At 41.0% G+C, this 20,766-nt stretch overlaps 1 pseudogene; it reads left to right on the top strand.

Annotated features, from left to right (window-relative positions):
- LOC128108809 (PRELI domain-containing protein 1, mitochondrial-like) overlaps nt 1-13,807 on the top strand; it is a 44,805-nt pseudogene extending 30,998 nt beyond the window's left edge.
- The last annotated feature ends 6,959 nt before the right edge of the window (nt 13,808-20,766 follow it).

The following is a 20,766-nucleotide window of genomic DNA, read 5'->3' as shown; positions in this document are numbered from 1 at the left end:
AGGCTTATTCTTAATTATAAATGCCTGGCCTTAGCTTGGCTTGTTTCTTGCCAGCTTTCCTTAACCTAACTTATCTCACCTATCTTTTGCCTCTGGACTTTTCCTTTTCTACTCATGTATACCTTTCTTTATTTCTCCATTGCTGGTTGTGTAACTGGATGACTGACCCCTAATGTCTTCCTCCTTCTCTGGCTATTTCTTTACTCTTCCAGATTTCTCCCTCTATATATTCTCTCTGTCTGCCAGCCCCACTTATTTCTTTCTCATGCCTTGCTATTGGCCATTCAATCTCTTTATTAGATCATTAGGTGTTTTAGATAGGCACAGTAATACAGCTTTATAGTGTTAAACAAATGCAACATAAACAAAAGTAACACACCTTAAAATAATATTCTACAACAGAGGGGGTCTATTTTATCTCATAATTACAGGTTATATACCAACAACCAAGGGCACATTAAAGTGCCAGGAGCACAAACCACGTAATCATACTGTATCCACAGTCAGTAGCAAAGAACAAGCATGCCTGTACTCAGCTTGCTAAATTCTATGTTCAAGGAACAGTGCCACTTTTAGGCCGGGCCTTCCTACATCAAGCAACATAATCAAGACCTTGTCACACAGACATGTCCACAGGCCAACATAACATAGACAATTCTACATCAAAACTCCCTTCCCAGGTGATTTTAGATGTGTTTAGTTCACAGTTAAACTTACCATCATAGGTGGTTAGTCACAAGGCTTGAGTAAAACACTCTGTCCTGCCTCATGTAGGCAACAAGGTTCAAACCAGCTTTGCCCTGAACCAGGAGGTTTCAGAGGTGGGCTGAGGATGGGTGAGGGCAGGAGGTGCTTTTCCATTCTATTTGCAACAGTGGTGTATTTTCTGGCTTTTAAGATCTGAGAAGCAGACTGAGAAATACCACATTGATTAAACACCAAGCTCACAATTTCAAAATTAAAAAACTCTCCAGGAATGTGAGCAAGCTTAATAGACCTCACTGTACTGGTCATTTAGTCAAGGCTCCCTGCTTGTTTGAAGGAGATAAAAATTGAATCTCTTTCCAAATCTAATCATGGAGGGATAAACAAGGTAACAGCATTTGGTAGACTTTTCACTTCCTGACATGTGGGTCAGAAGACAATGTCTGGGTGATTTCTTCCTTCCAGCCTAACCCTCATGACAACAACTGTGTTTGTGTTTTGCAGTCTGTAAGGATGTCTACTCATGCATTCTAACTGCTCTTTGGACTGGCAGGTCCTTTCAGGGGCAGCATTTAGATTATTATGCTATAATGCAATGAGATTTCTTTTCTAATTGATGTACATCATGAGTAACTGTTCTAAATTTTTTTTGAAAAAGGATTTCATTTTAAGATGCAAATAAGGCATTCTGAGGGCTTACTTTCCAAGGTTTTTTTTTTTCAAATACTCTTAAATACAGAAAACAGCCACAAATATTTCCAGACAAATATGTGCAGAAGCACAGAAACATCTGTCTTCAGGTCTTTGAGGCTGCTTCATTAAGTGCGGGAGTGAGGCAGGAGCTTGTTTTTTTTCAGTTTTTTTCTTCCCTCTTTCCTAAATGAGCCAGTAGAATAAAGCAATAAATCACTTGACGCCTTTAGTTTTTCTTTTCATTGATTAATATTTCTCTGAAATTCTCACAGGGATAGAAAAGGGACTGGCTGGGTCTATAGGGAAGTTTGTCTGAAAGACTGGTGGGTAGGTCAGCCTCTGGCTGCACTAGAATGGGGCGGGTGCTTTGGTTCAGAACCACAGAGATGAGGGCTAGAGCCTTTACACCAGTGATTCTCAACCTGTGGGTTGCGACCCCTCCACAATGTCTAATGACCCTTTCACAGGGGTCAGCTAAGACCATCAGAAAATTCAGATATTTGCATTATGATTCATAACAGTAACAAAATTATAGTCATGAAGCGTCAACAAATTTTTTTTTTTATGGTTGGGGTCACCACAACATGAGGAACTATATTAAAGGGTCGCAGTATTAGGGAGGTTGACAACCACTGGCTTACATTCATGGAGTGTGAGCCACCATCACGCCTGCCCCCCTGGTTGTCTCTTATGGGTTGGATCTTGAATGTCCCTCAAACTAAAGGCTGAGTTGACAGTCTTCCAACACTGAGAAGCATTGGCACCTCATGGGGTCATACTGGAAGGAGTTGGAGCAGTGAGGGCATGTACTTCAGGAGAGCATGGTCTCTCCCTTTGCTTCCAGGACACCAGGAACCAGTTCCCTCTGTGAGGAACTTCAACCATAACATTCTGCCTCTCCACAGGTCTAAAAGGGCTAGGCCCAAGAAACAATGCCTTGAAACTGCTCCTGTGATCTGACCCTGTAGATGTAACCAACCGTCTTATTAAATAAGAAACACAGTACCAATGCAAGGTGTAGATTTATAGAAATGGGTTAATTTAAGATATAAGAACAGTTAGCAAGAAGCCTGCCACGGCCATACAGTTTGTAAGCAATATAAGTCTCTGTGTTTACTTGGTTGGGTCTGAGCAGCTGTGGGACTGGCGGGTGACGAAGATTTGTCCTGACTGTGGGCCAGGCAGGAAAACTCTAGCAACATGACCCTCAACTTTCCTCCTTTCAGGTATCACCATGGCAACGGGGACTTTTTCCTTTGTACTTACTTTTGTTGGCATACGCAAGTTTTTTGGTCTGATCCTGTCCCAATTATTCTTTTACTTTTGCTGCTTCTGCTTCCGGTGTCAGATTCAGAACGATGTCACCAGGGCCGATGGATGCCCAGGATTTTTCCTGATATGTGTGTTTTTATGGTTTCAGATCTCATGCCTGTCATTCATTCATTTGTATATTTCTGTGTGTAGTATAAGATTAGGATCCAATTTCATCTCTTTCTACACTTTCCAACAAAACTGATTTGATTGAGTGATCACATGAATTCGCTTTCTGGGATGCACTTATTGGTCTGCTCATTGGTCTCGTGTCTGATTTTACTCTACTGAGTCAGAAGTTCCAGGCATCTGAATCTGCTCCTCTTTTGCACTGTTTTGTCTCCTTTGATCTCTTGTGACTCCATCTGAATTTTAGAGTTTTTGTTTTCTTTTATTTCTGTGGAAAATTCCATTAGAACCATGATAGACTTTGTGAAGAATCTGTCAATCACTTTGGGTAGTTAGTTCTAGTTAGCTTATTGCAGGTATGTGTTTAAATATTTCTCAGTTTAGTGCATCTTTACAGGTTACAATATTTTCTTTTTTTTTTAAACAGGCCAACTCACATAGCATCTATAGATGGCTTAAAATTCTGATTTTTAAATAAATTGCCAGGAGGTGTTGATGTTGTCAGACTAACCCAGAGGCCACAGGCAAACACTAAACTCCATTGTTTTACATGCCAGCTTCTTGGATGGCTTTCCATACCCACGCTGTTGGTCATGGTGTTTGGGGGACAATTCATCCTGTTGCACATATGCATTGCAGGGTTGACTCTTTGAACAGGATCCCCTGTAACCAAGAGCCAGCCCTGTACCAGGTGGCTTTACAGGTTCCACCTCCTCCAGGTCTACCTGTCCTGGCTCTTTAGACCCCAATGCCAGGCCCGGGCATAAGAATTTATTTTGGATTGTGACATGGCTCTGAAGCATAGCCAGTATATTCTCATAACAGGTGGGATTTATTTAATATAGAAAGGAACATTCATATTTGTTAGATATTTGGTAATTCTAACAGTCTGTACCTGACCAACCCTTTCAGGAAACTAGTTAAATTTGTCATAATGTTTATTCCTAAAGAATTGTGTTTTTAATATCTAAGGCACCAATAATCACAATATTAGGTGTATATCCACTTTTTATTCTTGTTCTCATTTTTTTTGGCCTGCTTCCTAGATGCTAGCATCTAAATAGTCATGCTTTCTGATTTGGATGCTAGCTAAACAGCAGGGGGAAGCTTGGCAAAGACTTAAGGTTGTGGTAGCAATTGCTACAGAGGAATGGCTTCCCTACACACCCATGTTTGGCAATGGATTATAACATAGAAGGAAGCAAGGCAAATATCCTTTTGTTTCTAGTTAGTGTCCAGACAGCATACAAAGCCGTGTGTTTATTGCAGCGTTCTCAGATGTACTTTGTTCTTCTTTGACCCCTTTCCCTCTGCTCTTTATTGACCCATGGCTCCACTCTTGCTGGCCCCTCCTCCTTGCAAGAGCCCTTTTTCTGCTTTCATGTTACAGGAATTCCAACACCCCACCTAAGATGTCCTCTTCTCTTTGACAAATTGGAAAATTTGGTTTTATTTGTTGATATATTTTGCAGTTATTTATATTCTAGCTATTAACCCTGAGTCTGTTGATAGCTAGGAAGGATTTTTCTCCTATCCTGTAGGCTCTTCACTCTGTCTTCTTTTTTGTTTTTGCCATATAAAAGCTTCTGAATTTCATGTAATCTAGTGTAAAGACTTGAGATTATTTCCTCTACTAAGAGAATCCTTGACAAAACATTTTTGCCTGTGCTTAAGTATTTTGCCTTTGTTTCCCACTAGTGGATTAGACTTCCAGGTCTTTGTCACACTTGAAACTGATTTTTATGCAGGGTGAAAGATATCAACCTAATGCCATACTTCCATATATGGATATCTGATTCTCCAAAAGCCACTTGTTAAAGGGGCCTTTTCCCCCCTAATTAGACATCTTTGCCAAAACTTAAGTGGCTATAGATGTATATTAAGCTTATTCTGTATCTTCTATGCTATTCATCAATACACACGTCTGCTTTTGTGCCAGTGCCATACTGCTTTTGTTACTGTAGCTTTATAGTATAATTTGAGCCCAGGTAGTGTGATATCACCAAAATTGTTCTTTCTGCTTAGAATTAGTTTGATTCTTCAGGCTATTTTATGTTTTCATGCCACTTTTGGGATATTTTTCTAGTTATGTGAATAATATCAGTGGAATACTAATGGGAATTGTGTTGGATTTATAGGCCACTTAAGGTAATATAACCATTTTGCAATATTGATTCTGAGCAAAGAAAATTCTAAGACACCAGGCCGGACAAGGCTTTGTCTATTGAAATGTACAGAATACCTACATTTCCAACTCATTTCTCTGTTCGTCCACAGCGATGATGGTATTGCAAACCTCACAATTTTAGTTGTTGTTTTAACCGGAACAACTTTTCTTAAAGTTTGCATAGTATGGCCCTATTATGGCCATAGCTACTCTGACATGATAAAGAATAAAATATAGAAAGAAGAATAGATAATTGGCTAAATTTTGGAAAATATTAAAGTCAACCAAATTCTTTCCTGAAAGATGTCCTACAGCCTTCAAGATGCCAATGCACAACAAGCCTTCAAGTGAAAGTTGGACATCACATACCCTTCTCAAATAACTTTTATTATAAAACCTCATACCTGTAGGTATACATTTTTGGTTTTGAAGTATGAAGATATTTGGCTTGGTACAAGTGTTTAAAATCCACAACTTTTACTGTGCTTCTGACAAAAAGTCATAAAGATGCTATCTGCACAGATGTCACTGTTGGGAGTCAGAGATGGCATCTGGGAGCAGTAGGGTCTGCAGAAAACGGGGAGTGAGGGCAGTGACTAGATTCAAAATCTGAAACACTGAGTTTCAATGTCAAAGACCATCTGGGCCAAATTAGACAACTGTTACAAACTTATAGTTAACTATAATTTAAGAACTTACTTAGGTAGGTAGATCAGGGTTACCACTAATGTCAGAAGGCTTGGCTATACTCAGGGATCCCTTCCAAGTGCATTCATATGGCTGTTGGCTTGGGGCTTCCATGGTTTGCCACTTGGGCCTCTATAGGACAACTCACAATATGGCACCTATTTCCTCCAGGGAAAGTGATCCAAGCAAAGACCAATCTTTTATGTTGTTTCTATTCTTCTACAATTATAGAATAGAGTGCAGTCAACTCCACAGTGGGATACTTTTAAGCACATCATTTCCTTTGCATATTTTTGAAACTAGAAATGTTCTCACACTGCCATCATCTCTCAAATATCATGTCTTTTGAGAGGCCTTGCCCAATTTACCTGATATGGACATATCTCCTGTCATGTTTTATGACAATGCCTGTTGGACTTTATATAGGAACATGAATGCATAAAATTATTTTAATAATTTATTAATTTCTCTTAAAAATGTAAGACTGATAAAACAAAGCTGTTTTTTTATCTTAATCCTATCTACCTATTTACTTATTATCTATCTACCTTTCTGTCTGTCTAGCAATCATCTATTCATCCATCAACAAAGATGTTTTACTGCCACATTCCTAATATCTATGTTCAGTATATGGTATCTATTAGGTACATATTTAATAGGTAAGTAAATAATTATTTTTGTGTTTCTATTTCCCTGTTATTCTCTGAACATTGGATATTAGCACTGAAGAAATATCAAATAGATAAAAATTGATACCCTATGTCTTTGGTTATTATTTAAATTGACTTATTTTCTTTTTCATATGTTTTTCAACTTCTGCAGCTCTACATTTCAAAATCTGTAAGAGTTCTTCATGTACTGACTTGTCACCGGCTACATATGTTATGGAAGCAATTGTTCCAAATGAATTTCTTTATCTAGGTCAGCAGTGTTGATTTCCAACTCTAAGATGACAGTGACAGAGCCTCATCATTTAAATAAGTGTGGCTGAAAGGACCCATTCTGCTCTTACAAGCATGGTTGCCGCTGCTGCTATTTGCAGAATCAGAGCCTTTTGCTGCTCTGAGTCTCCTGAGCTAGCCTAAGGTCTTTAAAAGCACATCCCCATCAGGCCAGTGTGACAAAGCTGGGCCTCATCATCTGAAGCTGAGCTTCAGGGAATCCTTAAAATAGTCCCCTTGCCCCATCCTGCCCACAGACGCCCTACTTTTGCTCACAATTACGCAAGGTCCTTGAGGACCTGGTGGCCCCCTGTTTCCCAAACGGGGCCGTATCCATAAAGCCATGCCAAGAAGAATGTCCCTTTACTGTTGGAGTCCCTGGTCGGCCCTATCCTCTTTAATAAGTTCATAGGGAACATTGCTGGAGCTACTTGAGCAAGAGGTGAGTTCTGAGGTAGGTACAAACTTGTGACATACCCAGAATATGGCTGTAAGCTTTGAGGCCACATCCTGTCTGAGTTATCTCACCAAGTTAATTTTCTTGATTAGGCTTTCTTCCCTGCAAACTTGGGAAATGCTGAGTTGAAAATTTCTTAACCAAGTTAGTTTCTATTTCTGTGTTACTGAAGAAACTTTTTAAATGTGGGCGGAGTCCCATGGAGGAACTTCAGCATATCTTGATCCTATCTATCTATTTACTTGTCTGTCATCTGTCTGTCCCCACTTATTCACTTGTCATCTGCCTGTTTGCCTGTGAAGAAGAGGGGATTGGATTACGACGAAATGACAATTGTGAATATATACGATAACGTAACTCTGACTTTTCATTTTAGTGACGGGAGATCGTATCACATGTTCCTACAAAGAGCTTGAAATGACACTTTGACAATAAACTCTTCTTTTTAGTAGAGCAGAGTGAGACTTTTAAAACTCCACACCAAACTGTGGTCCTGGTCATCATGGAGTAGGAAGGTTGTAGCTAGGGAGAGGCAGACTGGCTGGTGCAGGAAGGGCTTCATGTTTTCATTTAATTGGCTTGACCTCATGCTGTTCACTGAACTTCATAAGGACATAATCACTGTGTAAACCTAGCGCATCAAAAGCAAAGTAGACTTCTATTAAAGTTCTGTATGAGAATACAGTCTTTGCTGTGCTATTTTTTTTAATTGACTTGGCCTTAGTTCAACATGTAATTGAATTGGGCCAGTGATAGACTCTTCTACTCAGAAATGATTTCAAAATTGTTCTTCTGGAATTGTTAATGTTGATGTGAAATTGAGGTCATGCTATTGAATCTTTCTTTGTTGTTGGTTTGATTGAAAACAGTATGACTTTCTGGTATTTTCCTCCAAGAAATGGCAGGGATAGACATAGTCTTTTTATTGCATTCTCTGAGAAAGCACCTTAATTGTGCTCTGGTCATTTTCCTCTCCACTTGGGCTACAGTTGAAGATCTGAATGTACACAGAGACCCCAGTAGAAATCTTAGTCTGGAAACAGCTAATACTAGATCTCTGGGCATCTGAGACTTGTCAGAAATATACCCTTGTACTGTCTTGGGAACATGGCACCTTTTTCTTTGGAACAAGAGCTCTAGCATCTTTTGTAGTTCTGGCTTTATCTTGTTTACAGTGTTGTATTGTAAACAATTGTGCTCCCATAAGCAACTGATAAGATCATTCAGTGTAGGGGCAGAGGATGTTCTATCAGTACCCTATACAATAAAGGCAATTTTCTTTTACTTTTTATTAGTGTGTGTGTGTGTGTGTGTGTGTGTGTGTGTGTGTGTGTGTGTGTGTGTGTGTGTGTGTGTGAGAGAGAGAGAGAGAGAGAGAGAGAGAGAGACAGAGACAGAGACAGAGACGACAGAGAGACAAAGCAGGAAGGAGGGAGAGGGAGAGAGAGAAGGAGAGCAGACGAATTTCAGGAGTCAGTTCTCTCCTTCCACGGTGACTTGCAGGGGATGACTTCAGGTTGTCAGGTTTGCATGGCTGGCCTGTGTACCTATTGTCCCTTGTTACTTTAAAAGCCACCACCAGGAAATCTCCAAAGGCCTTGGCTTTAAGATGTGCTGCAGTAGGGGCATCTGAAGCTAGTGGGACTTTTCTTTTATCTCCTTAAATGTGCTAATTATCTACTGTACTATGCTTAGTTCATTTCATCCATCAAGACTTCTCTCGCTGAAGTGGACTCCTTTCATCTGTAGTTCCTCCCCGTTCTCATTCTCTCACGAGCATTCTGTGTTTGTTCTGTTCATCAGGGAGGACACACAACACAAATGACAAAGATATAGTCTAGCAGCATTTTGAAGCTAAACAATGGTTAAGAATGAATGGATTTCCGAATCACATTTCAGTTCAGTGAGCTGTTAAAGATGTCTTGCTCTGGTCCCTGAGAAGCAATTGTGCCAATCTCTTCTTAATTCTACCTTTTCTGGTCTCATATTGGTAGTTTGAAATTAGCAGTAGCTAGTGTCTATGCCATAGAAACTGGCAAGCTGCACACACAACAGGTGTGTTGTTCCTCCCAGGACACTTGGTTGTTCAACATTTCTCAACATGTGACTGCTGACAGTTAACACACAGGGGAAAGTTAATCATGAGAGCCAGCCATTGAAAATCGTCATGGTTGGGGATCCTGCAACTGTCGGTTAGGTGACCATCTGGGTAGATGGTCTAGAAGTGCCGGGAGAAATTCCTCTGAACAGCTACAACAAAGAAAGGATCTCAAAGCGTATTTTTTTAAAAAAAAAAAAAAAAGTATGGAAAATGCTGCAATTGTTCCTGTTAGCTGTCACTTTCCAAGTCTCTTCTGAAGTCCCTTCTTGCACCCAGTTTTTAAGGCTTACTGGGTATTTACAGCCTGAATACATACTAAGACATATGTGTTAAACCGTTTCCGCACTTGTCATATTTTCACCCTGTGGTGTGGAGCTGGTGACATGGTCTAGCCATTATTCAATGGAGTTCTCCATTTCTCCATGTTACTGTGGTACAATGCATGGCTACAGGCCCTGTGTACACCTGGGGGCTGCCTCCTTTGACTCCTACCGTGGACTACCTCTCAGGGGCTAGGTTCTGGTAGATTGGTGTAGGATGTGCCCCGGCTGTCTCCGAAAGGCTTCTCCACTGTACTAGTTTTCCCTGGTGTCCCTTGCTGCTTTCTTGAGAAGCACAGAGCAGATGAGTCAGCCGGGCTCTGGGGTGGATATGTAACAAAGGGGTGAAACATCAGCGCTGCTCCCTCGTGAGTCCACTGCATCTTTGCAAATTGCAAGCGTTGCATTGCCTGCACCTTTGTTTCCACACACTTACTACCCTGTTGTTCCTTCAACCTCGCCACAGATTCTTGTCGAGCTACCCTCCTTTGGATCCAGGGAAGAAAAGTCTGTCTTCCCCATAGGAGGAGCTCCAGAGAGGAGAATGTTTTTTATTAAAAGCAAGGGTCCAGTCCTTCCCTGAAAGATGAACTCTTTCTGGTTTCCATTTCTCATCTTAAAGTGCTGGGGCAGGCTGAAAAGGGGAGGGACATAGAAATACCTTGTACTAACACCTCAAGCCCTGGGGAGGTGTTTGACTCCAAATTCTCACAGCTCTTTTAGGAACTTAACACTTTTATTTTCTAAGCCAGGGCCAAACCTGTTTTTTACAAAGCACCTAATACTAGGAATCCTGTTGCAAAAATAGATTTATTTCTTTAACAGTTTTTATGCTTCAGAATTCAGAGATGCGGAGGGCAGTGCAACACCTTAGATGTTGAATTGCTATGGAAGAGTATGTGGTGAACTCTTGGGTGGGTTTGTGCATGTGAAGTCTACATGCATGGAGACCCAGACTCTACTCAGCTGGTCAGGGAGGTTTCCTTGGAGCTGCTGATGTTACTGTTCACTCATTTCACAGTTATCCCATAATCTCTCGAGGAACACTTCATTCTATCTTGGAAGCTTATCTTTTAGTAATCCTCTTTCAGCTGGGAAAGGACACATGGAAGGCTAAGAAGAGCAGAAAAGCTTTGAGATATTGTGAGATAAGTCATATCCATTCACTTTTATCCTGTTGGGAGAATCCCATTCACTTCCAGTGTGCCCCTGATTCAAAACAGATGGGCCTATTTTTTAGAGAAACAGGAGATACGTTAGAAATCTGCTTGCTATCATAGTGTTTTTTCTGTGAGGTCAGTTTTTAGCATCTGAGGGATTTGTGTTTATTTCCCTTAGAACTAGCTGGGATTTGGTCAGAGCTTCCCCATAGAAAGGGTAGATGCGGGAAAGAACGCGAAAGTTGGGAGGTTGAACTGAAGCGGGTTCTTAGGATGGAAGCGATTGTAAACAAGGGCAGGGGAGAAGAGGTGGGTTGAAAGGCAGGATAAGTGAGCCTAAGGGCTCATCTGGGAGAGAGATGGTTAATTAAGCCAAACTCTAGTGTAGTCCTGCAAAGTATCGGCAGATACCGAAGGATGATTGGCTCTGGAAAGCAGACCGCTCAGTTAACGATATGAGCTGACTAACACATGGTGAGGGTCTTAGGGACATACTTGACACATCATGCAAACTCAATTAGGGTGCACTTTCCCTTCCCTTCCCTGTTCCTGATGGTGCTATCAGGTGGCACATAAAACACACGTGCAAGCCTGGGTCAAAGCATCACCGTGACAGTGTTGTCCCAGCAGCATTTCCAGTGTGGGTAAAAGATGAACTCAATGTGTGAAATGACTAAGTGAGAAAAGCAGCAGAGTCACAGGTCAGGATAGAAACCAAACCCACAGCTCTAGCTGGAACGGAGAAGGAAATAATAGCTGTCTAGCATTTGGGCAAGCAAGAGCAACTGTCAGCCCAAAGTCAGCATCCTAACGGACCAATTGATAAGCTGGTGACCATGACCACCAGAGGGAAACTAAGCCGAGGGAAGAATGCTGAGGTATCATAAAAACAAGCAGGTGCTGTGGGCATTCAGGGATAATGAACCTTAGCATTTGGAATATGTTCAGGAATTAGATTCAGCTCTATCTGAGGAGGTCAAGATGCACAGACTGTAACGAACGGGCCTTGGGAAGGTGGCTGTTTCTGTTGTCCTCTGGGTAAGGCTCAGAACTGCAGAGGTCCAGACTCTCCAGCTAACGATTATGAGCCTATAGTGTCTTGAGTATTTGCATTTCTTTGCAGTGTTTTCTTGTAGATATGAAATTTACATCATTTAGTAGAGGTTCAAAATGAAACTTCTCATTGTACTCAAATACTTAATGCACATGCACACAGACGGAGTGCAGAAAGTCTTTGTATTTACTTGAGCTGAAAGTCCTGGATCGGATGTTACTCTCAGAAATTTCTGACTCCTCCCGTGGAGTAGTTAAGCTCCTCCTGGGGGAGGGGGGAAGAGGGAGTAATTTAACCTCCTCCCCGGAGGTAATTAAGCTCCTCCCAGGGAGAAGTGAAACTTTCAGAACAGTTCAGGAATTCAGAAAACTGAAGCTTGTGCAAGCCCCTCTTGAAATGGCTTTGATTTCTTTATATTTGTGTTCCTTGACAGGATGGGTCCTGGTTGATTGTTTTATCCACAATACAGTTCCCTTCTGCACCTCATTTTCTCATAGAAGAATTGTCTCTGGGCATGCGGTTTTGGTAAGGCTCCCATGTATTCTCTCCCACTAGTCAAGAAGTGGGTATATAAACAACAAGGATATGTTGACTGAAATGGAACTACAACTTCATATATAAGCAGAATAGGTTTCATAAATAGATACCTGGAGCTTCAGGAATTATTTTCAGGACAAGAGTAGTCTATGGAGGGGTCTAATTACCATCAGGAAGAGGAAGAGTTGGGAAATACAGTGCTAACTCCTAATTATTCTTGTAGCCATTGGCTCCAGGAATGTGATGTCTAGACTATTGCTGGGAGATCAGAAATCATAGCCAGAATCATTGGTCCAGAGCTTTGCAAGATGCATAGAGCATTGTAGCATGAATGTTAAAGAGTCTTATTAATAAAATCAAACCCGAGGCCAGTTATTGGGGTAAATGCTGGAAGGTCAGAGTACCAGAACAAGCCATAGCTATCTCACCTTGCCAATTCCTCAGCTGGTCCTGTTTCCTCAGACTGGAAGCTTCTGTGTCCTCATCCCAATGGTTCTCAGCTGAACTGCTGCTAGAAGCCTGAATGCTTAACCAGCCAAATGCTTAACCAGGCAAATGCTTCTAGTTTCTGGTCCTCATGCCTTATAAACCTTTCTGCTTTCTACCACCACTCCCTGGGATTAAGGGCTGCTTTCTGGGATTAAAGGCGTGAGTCACTATGCCTGGCTGTTTCCAATGTGGCCTTGAACTCACAGAGATCCAGAGGGATTTCTGTCTCTGGAATGCTAGGATTAAAGGTGTGAGTGCCACCATTTTCTAGCCTCTGTATCTAGTTCTCTGTCTGTTCTCTGACCCCAGATAAGTTTATTAAGGTACACAATATTTTGGGGAACACAATACCACCACAGAGCATGAGTGATCCCTGTCATGCATGCTTCTCATTACCTATGAAGCTAATGGCTGGTGTTGGAGACCTCAGCTAAACCTGTTGCAGAGAAAGCAAACACTCTGACATCCTTGCTGTACATGGGATACTGCAGAAACAGCACACACATGCCTCCACCTCATGCCATCTATTGTGTGAGATCAGTTCACACAAATGCCTAGGATTAGCAAAAGATTAGATGCATTCTGGAATGCTGATTTTAAAGACGATTGAGTTATAATTGTTACAATTTATAGGAAATAATTTTTAGAATTTGTAGGAATATAAGTGTTAGATTTTTATCCCTCACAATGGTTGAAGGGATACTGAAATAGGGGCAGGATGAGAATTGATCGTCCATCTATCATGTGAGTAATGGAATTCTCCCCTAGGCTTTGAGTCTTAAGCCTGAAGGGCAGAAGGCAAATGGGTTGGACCAGTTGGTCCTAACACAATGTCTTGAAGACTGGCCTCTTGCATCCCCCAAAGTACTGATTCTTGTTGGTTAGAGTCTCAGATTCTGTAGGTCTCCCTTTGGGTCTGTGAGTCCCATTGCAGCTTTATAACTGTGTTTCATTTCCCTGCAGGTAGAAGAATTGAGTTCTGATGGTGAAGAGGCCCTCTCAGCCAGGCTTGTGATCTTTCACTGTCAGCATCCCTACCTGCTTCAAAAGCATTAACTCTACTGTTTATCAGTGTAAGTAGCTCTTAGTATTTTAGGTTTTAGAATTCAAAAGCCAAAGGAAGCCACAGACATCATCTAAGGCAAGTTAACCTTTTCTTTTCTTTCTTTTTTTTTTTTTAAAGATGAAGAATGTGAAAAAGTCTCTAAGCTCATTTCTTTTCTTGTCAGAAGCACTCCTGTATTACTAACATTACAGGGATTCTTCTAGAAACATTTATATAACTGTACAACCCTTTAATAAAATAGGAAGACACTTGGGGAAAAGAATACAGACAGTTGATTTTATTTTAAAATTTAAGGTAATATAGTTTTAAAAACTCACTTTTGCAATTATACTTTTATTTATGTGTGTCTGTGTCACGGAGTGCATATAGAGGTCACAAGACAATTTTCAGGAGTCAGTTATCTCCTTCCAACATGTAGGAATTGAACTTAGATTATGAGGCTTGGTAGCAAATGACTTTACCCCCTGAGCCCCCTCTCTGACCAGCAACATAGGCTTTAAGTTATTCCTGCCATTGTTATGTAGGAGTTTTATTATAGGAATTGTATCCAGTTATAGAAAACACCTAAATGTCACCTAGGAATCTATTTGAAACACATGCTCAGTGAAGCTCTTAGGTCTTAAGTTCTAAATGGAAAGGTTTTGGGGGTTTTGAGTTTTCAGAGGAAAGGTTTCTTTGCGTTTTAATGTTTTTCCCCTCTTAAAATTTAAAACTAAAATGGGCCTGGGTCTGTCTATCAAAGTCCACTGAAATATAAATTTTGCAAATGATCCAGCCACATTTTTACCCATTATGCAGATTTCATGTGCTCTTCCTGTCCTCCACTGAAATTTATTCTAGTGACTATTATTTAACTGAGTTTTTCATAATAGTGACTCAAAGTCTTTGAAAAACATCCGTAAGAAGCTACTATGGGATTTCAACTAAGTGAGTTTTAACAGCTGTTTCTGCCACTCTGCCTGTAAGTGGAAGTTGATTTCCCCTGGGGCAATTCCATTAATTTGTTTTTATTATTTTAGGATAGCCAATATGCTTTAGCTGGCTGGGTTCTAACCATGGAAATGATGTGGGTGGCATCGTAGCTCTGCTTTGAATCTGTGTTCCTTTAAGGGTTTTCTCTGAAGACCACCCAGATGGATGGATGAGGCAAGAGTGATCTGAGTGGTGATGTGAGCAGCTTCTTGTTGCTCACATGCTACACCCAGGGTGAAGCCAACCTGCCAAACGCTGGAAGGGGTGTGGAGATGGGGGGACTTCTCAGGAGATTGGGGCACTCAATAGTTTTTCCAGGTAGGAGAGAAATATTCTTTCCTCTTGATTTCTTGTGTGCAAACCATCCCTCAGGCACTTAAGCCCATACCTATAAGAATGTGCCAAGCTGCAGAACTCTCTTCTTGTTACAGCTCACCTTGGTGAGGCCTGAGTATGGTTTTAGGTTATCAGTAAATTAAGGATAATGTATGTCTGACCATTTTCCTATGCTAGTGGATGTGCAGTATTAATACATAGAAGTGAGACAAAAGCACTGAAGTGAAGTTCTGCTATGCATTTATCAAGCACAGTTTTTAGATTGTTCTTAAATTTTATTTAGTGTGAACAGAAACAAACGAGGGTCTACTATGAAGCTTAACTAAAAGCAAGTTTCAAAGAGGCAGTGTTTGGACATTTTCTTGAAATATCCAAGAAATTCGGAAAGTAAGAATTTCCTAAGTGATTTCATTTTAGTCCATTTAAAAATAATTACACAATGGAATCAAGCATAATACACTCAGTCGTTTTTAGCAAATTAATTTGTAAGCTTCTCACACAGTCAATTAAGGTAATCAGGGTGCACTTGAACTGATAGCGAGTGATCAAATTAATGCATTTTGGTGTAAAGATATGATTTTGGTGTGAGTATGTAAGAATTGGATCAAACTATCACATCACCTCTGTGAGGACTGTACCTGATTACATTTTTATCATAATCTATTGCTTAGATGCGCCTGCCTCATAGACTAAGTTTCAGAAGCCAGTTTCTCTGCAGTTTATTGTGTTATAAACAATTCCTTTCTGATTGATTCTAATATGCAAAGCATTCTCAGGCACTGTGCCCATGCCTGTAGGAATGTGCCTAGGAGAGTGCCCCTCCTATGAGCTCGACCATAAGTGGGGCTTGACAACTGAATGAGCAAAATGTCTGTCTTCACTGTTATTTCCCTGTCCATAACCCTAGTTGCTTGATGAGTACTGTTGACTGCTAGGGTATGTGGAGCTGGTGAGATGTACATAAGAATTAGAAACTTCCTGATGAGTACTGTTGACTGCTAGGGTATGCGGAGCTGGGAAGATGTACATAAGAATTAGACACGTCCTGATGAGTACTGTTGACTGTTAGGGTATGTGGAGCTGGGAAGATGTACATAAGAATTAGAAACTTCAAAAAGAAACCCCTTCCCCTGCTGTTTTCCAAAATTGTGTATGTTTACTCTAGACAACATGGAACACCACCAACGAAAATTTTAGTTTAAACACATTACTTGATATAATTAATATGTACCAATCAAAACAAAAGGAACATGAAATGATTCCTACTCGGAAGAGCTCATGTCCTGCTTGGGAGCTGTGCTTGATGGTCAGGGCTGCTGTAACAGCACAGTCTGGGCTTAAAGGAAGAAATGATTTCCTCTGGGGTCTGGAGACTGGAAATCCCAGATCACAATGCCTGCAGACTCAGCTTCAGAGACCTCCTGACTTGCAGATGACTGCCCTCTTACTGTGTCCTTAAAAGACCTTTGCTTCCTGCATGCTGGGAAAGAGGGAGCCCTGCTTCCTTGAGGTGTAAGGTCACTCACTAGTCTTATTGGCTTAGGAAACTTTTTTTTAAAAAACCCAATAAATCTAAGTTGCCTCCTTACAGAAGCTACCGCCAAATACAGACACACTGGAGGTTAGAGCATTCAAGTGAATTTTGGCAAGGCATAATTAAACTCATAACAGGGACCAAATCACGAACATGAGTACCTATTTATTTAACTGGTGCTGTAATAAAGATATAAATAAACTACCGTTGTTGCTTAGACACATTAGGAATTAATTCTGATGAGGGTTGGGGGAAGTGTCGCAGTGGAAGCAGCATTTCAGTTTGTCTTGGAAACCCCTAGTCATGGACTCTGGGGTGAGGATTTATACACACATGCTTTACTGAGGAAGTGCTCTCAGGAGAAACTAGTGAGGAGGTAGGGGAACATCGTGGGGAAGAATCACAAGCATAAAGCACAGAATGAAAGGAAGCACAGAACGAGGCCCTGGGGCCACACCCAGCACAGGGGCAGCTTCAGCTGTGTGTTGTGTGGGAACCCAGAGTTTGGCATCTACCAAGGTTGGCCTGAGTCAGAAGAGAGAGCTGGATGTCCAGACTCTTACACTAAACAAGATCTAAGGGTTACCCTGGGGCTGGGCTAGGGCTCAAAGGGCAAACTATGAACTCCCAGGTCCTCCAAGCTCTGGTCTTGCTTTCACGTTTGCTCCAGGAGTTTCAGGGCAGTCCTCTGTAGTCAAAGACAGAAACAATTAGAAGCAAAATCCGAGAGGCAAGGAGAGAATCTCTAGTGGAACTATTTCCTGGACCATTCAGAGGACATGTTCATCTACAGACAAGGTTCCAAAGGAGAACACTGTATCTAACCTGACAGCAGCATAAATAAAAATCCTAGACTCCTGAAGACATAAGGTCATAACGAAGATGGATGGCAGGAACGCAGGCTGTGATAAAACTGTGAAATGTTTTGGAACTATTGACTGTAGAATCTTAAAATAGCCATTATTCCATGGGAACCTTCTATTTTAAGGACCTACCCTGAGAACGAATATAAAAGTTGGGAGTATACATGCTTGTGACCCTATTTCACCTCCATCCCTGGTCCAGCACTGAGTTTCTTTATGATGTTAGCTGAAAACCTTATGCCATATTTGGTGTTCTGGCTTCTTAAGCAATGGAGAAATGACTCCACCATTTCTCTGTCACTGCTCAGTTGATATGGCCAGGCTGACTCTTGAATCTTAACTTAGTTTAGACCTCTTACCTAGCATTTTGAATTTCCCACCACCTTTTAAAGATCAGCTTCCTAAAGTTGGTCCTAAGGATGCCTAAAGTCTGAGTTGTATATATAAAGCCCTAGAGTACTGGAATATAATGAGGTTGAGTGAGACAGAATCAGATTAATGGATCTGAGAGGCTTGAAAATATTGTTTATCCTCTCTTCCATCAATAAAGTCCCACGTTACCACCATCTCCTAGCTATTTTGAACAATGTGCTATCAAAGTAAATCAAGTAAGATGTAGATTTAATAGTTATGATGATAATCTGAAAACATCAACATGTCTAAAATAATCAAGCAGATGTATTTGGAGGTAAGAGTCCATTTTGAGATAGCTCTGTATATTCTCTCTCCTAGGTCTTAGAACCACAGTGCTTAAATCCAGGATTCAATTTATAAAGATATCTAGGATCTTGCTACACTTTCTGCTTACCATTACTTAAGAAGTAGGTGGGTGGTGGTGGCACATGACTTGAATCCCAGCACTCAAGAGGGAGAGGTAGGTGGAACTCTGAGTTCAAGGCCAGCGTGGTCTACAGAGTGAGTTCTAGGACAGCCAGAGCTACGAAGAGAGACCCTGTCTCAAAAAACTAAACCAAATCAAACCAAACCAAACCAAACCAAACTAAAACAAAACAAAAAAAGAATTAGTATATATTCAGCACACTGACTTCCACAGCAGAGAAGGAGTCGAATATATGGTGCCATGACTCTCAATTAAACCCTGAGTATGGAAAACATCTTGCATAAGTAGAAAATTCACCTCATTAATCAGAATATCATAAGCATTCCGATGTTTACTGTCTATACTGCAACTCTAAAGCACTAGGCTTATAGGATGTGAACCCTTGACTTAATCAAATGTTGAAAGATTAAAAATAGCATCTGTGTCTGGTTAATTTGGGGTAGTATGCCCTCAGCCAGCTGCAAGAACAACATGATTTCAAATAGGTCCTTTCATGACTGAATTTAACCCCAATATATTAGGCAAATCTTCTCAGACACATGAATTCCCCAGCCAATTCAGCCAGGTTTCACCAACCATAATTTTTACTGTCATGAATGTCTTCTCTTAGGATTTTTGTTCCTTTTTTGGAATCTGTTAAATTGCACGGTGAGCCCCTTCCGTACCACACACTCACTTGTGGTCCCAGCCCGCTGAAGGCCTTGCAGCATGTAGCTGACAAACAAACTCACAAAACTGTCTCAGTGATTTTGGTGATTCAGTGATCTTACATGTTACAGGATAGTTTCAACATGCAGGATGCTATTGGATGCACTGGTAAATACTTAGGTATGTAACTGAATCGCTGGGGGAAAAGTGTAATCAACCGTTTTATCTTTGCAATCCCAGACTCAGTCTTAGTATAGTTCTATTCATAACTCCATTCCTTTTGGGCTTGTCAAGATATTTAGTTTCGACCTGTAACTCCCTCTCCACCCCCACCACGAAGCCTTTATTGTAATATCTTGACTTCATGCCTCTGTGTGAAGTCAGCCGGGCTGCCTTGCCATGTGAAAGGGCTGAATTTCATATTTTTTGCATCTCAGCACTCTTTCTAAAGGAGCATGACAGACTCCAATGACCAAAGTGGAGAAATCCCAGCCTGCAGGCAAAGCATGCCATTGTGGTGGCAGCTTCCATGGCTTCCCACATCAAGTCCCATCCATGAGAGGGCAGTATCTGTTCTCTCTCTTTCCAGCTCCTTTCCAAGGGATATAATTTTGTCACATGGGCACTGTCTCCCAAACCAGGTTGAACAGACAGTGAGTTGTATGACTGTGTGCATGGGCAGGGGATGTGAGAGGAATTTGAAGCTGTGGTGCACAGTGACCCCAAAGCGGAGAGACTTCCTGGAAACTGAACTTCAGCCGAAACCCAGGAGTTTAAAAAAAGTAAGAAAGTAAATGTCAGCTTACACCACAGGAGTAAGTTATTGACAGTGGATTAGAGAAAAAAAATCCTAGTAATTATCTACACATACCTATCAACAATGTTTTCCTCACAATTTAATAATATTCCCACTAGCCTCTAAATGGGGTTTCAATGCTCATATTTGTGTGTGTGAAAAGAGACTATTAGAAAATAAAGCCATGAAATATAAAAAGTTTGGTTGTGTTTCTGCTTAGTTTGTTTTCCTGCCCCCGATTTGAATTTATAAATCTCAACAGGGACCCTGTTTCCTACTCTGTGGAGTGATTTTTGTGACTTTAGAACTGTAAATGAAAGGCAGACACAGAAGATGAACTCCCACTCACTTTTTGTCCTTTTCTCTACTTTGAAATTATATTCTTACTTTTAAGAAAGGCTCCTCCCACCTCTTCCTGTTTTACTTTGTCCTGTGTAGGGACCTGTAGGCTTCCCTTCCTCCTCTGGTCTTTCCTGAGAACATGCAGATGAAAGCAGGAGGTCATGGGAACCCAGGCCAGAAGAAGAACCCACTCAAGAGATCTGGATTCAAATTCCAGCTCTTATCATTCATTGATTTTGTGGTCTTGGGTAAATCTTTCCGCCTTTTCCTGTAACTTAAGGACAATGAAACCTATCTCACAAAGCTGTTTTGTGGAGTGACTGACATGAGGAGTTCGAGACACCAAACAAGCTTCAGCATATCACAAGGATTTAAGAGACCACTGACATAACACCAGGGTAGGTAAACTCAAAAGGACACTTAGCACACAAATTCCTCGTTCTGGGACTCCAAGTTTGGATACCTACATGAATAACTTCTTCATTTCCGTTACATGCTCTACCGAATACAACTCGATTAATCTCCACTACACTCTTGGGAAGCTGCTATTACTTTCCCATTTCAGAAGATAAAAATGTTTATCCAGGTGGTCCTGCCTGTATTTCTAGCAGACAGTA

The sequence above is a fragment of the Peromyscus californicus genome, unplaced genomic scaffold (assembly GCF_007827085.1).
Source record: "Peromyscus californicus insignis strain IS unplaced genomic scaffold, ASM782708v3 Scaffold_13__1_contigs__length_99412109, whole genome shotgun sequence".
In the NCBI taxonomy this organism is placed as follows: Eukaryota; Metazoa; Chordata; class Mammalia; order Rodentia; family Cricetidae; genus Peromyscus; species Peromyscus californicus.
The sequence above is the reverse complement of the archived record's forward strand: the minus strand, read 5'-3'. Positions and strand labels throughout refer to the sequence as shown.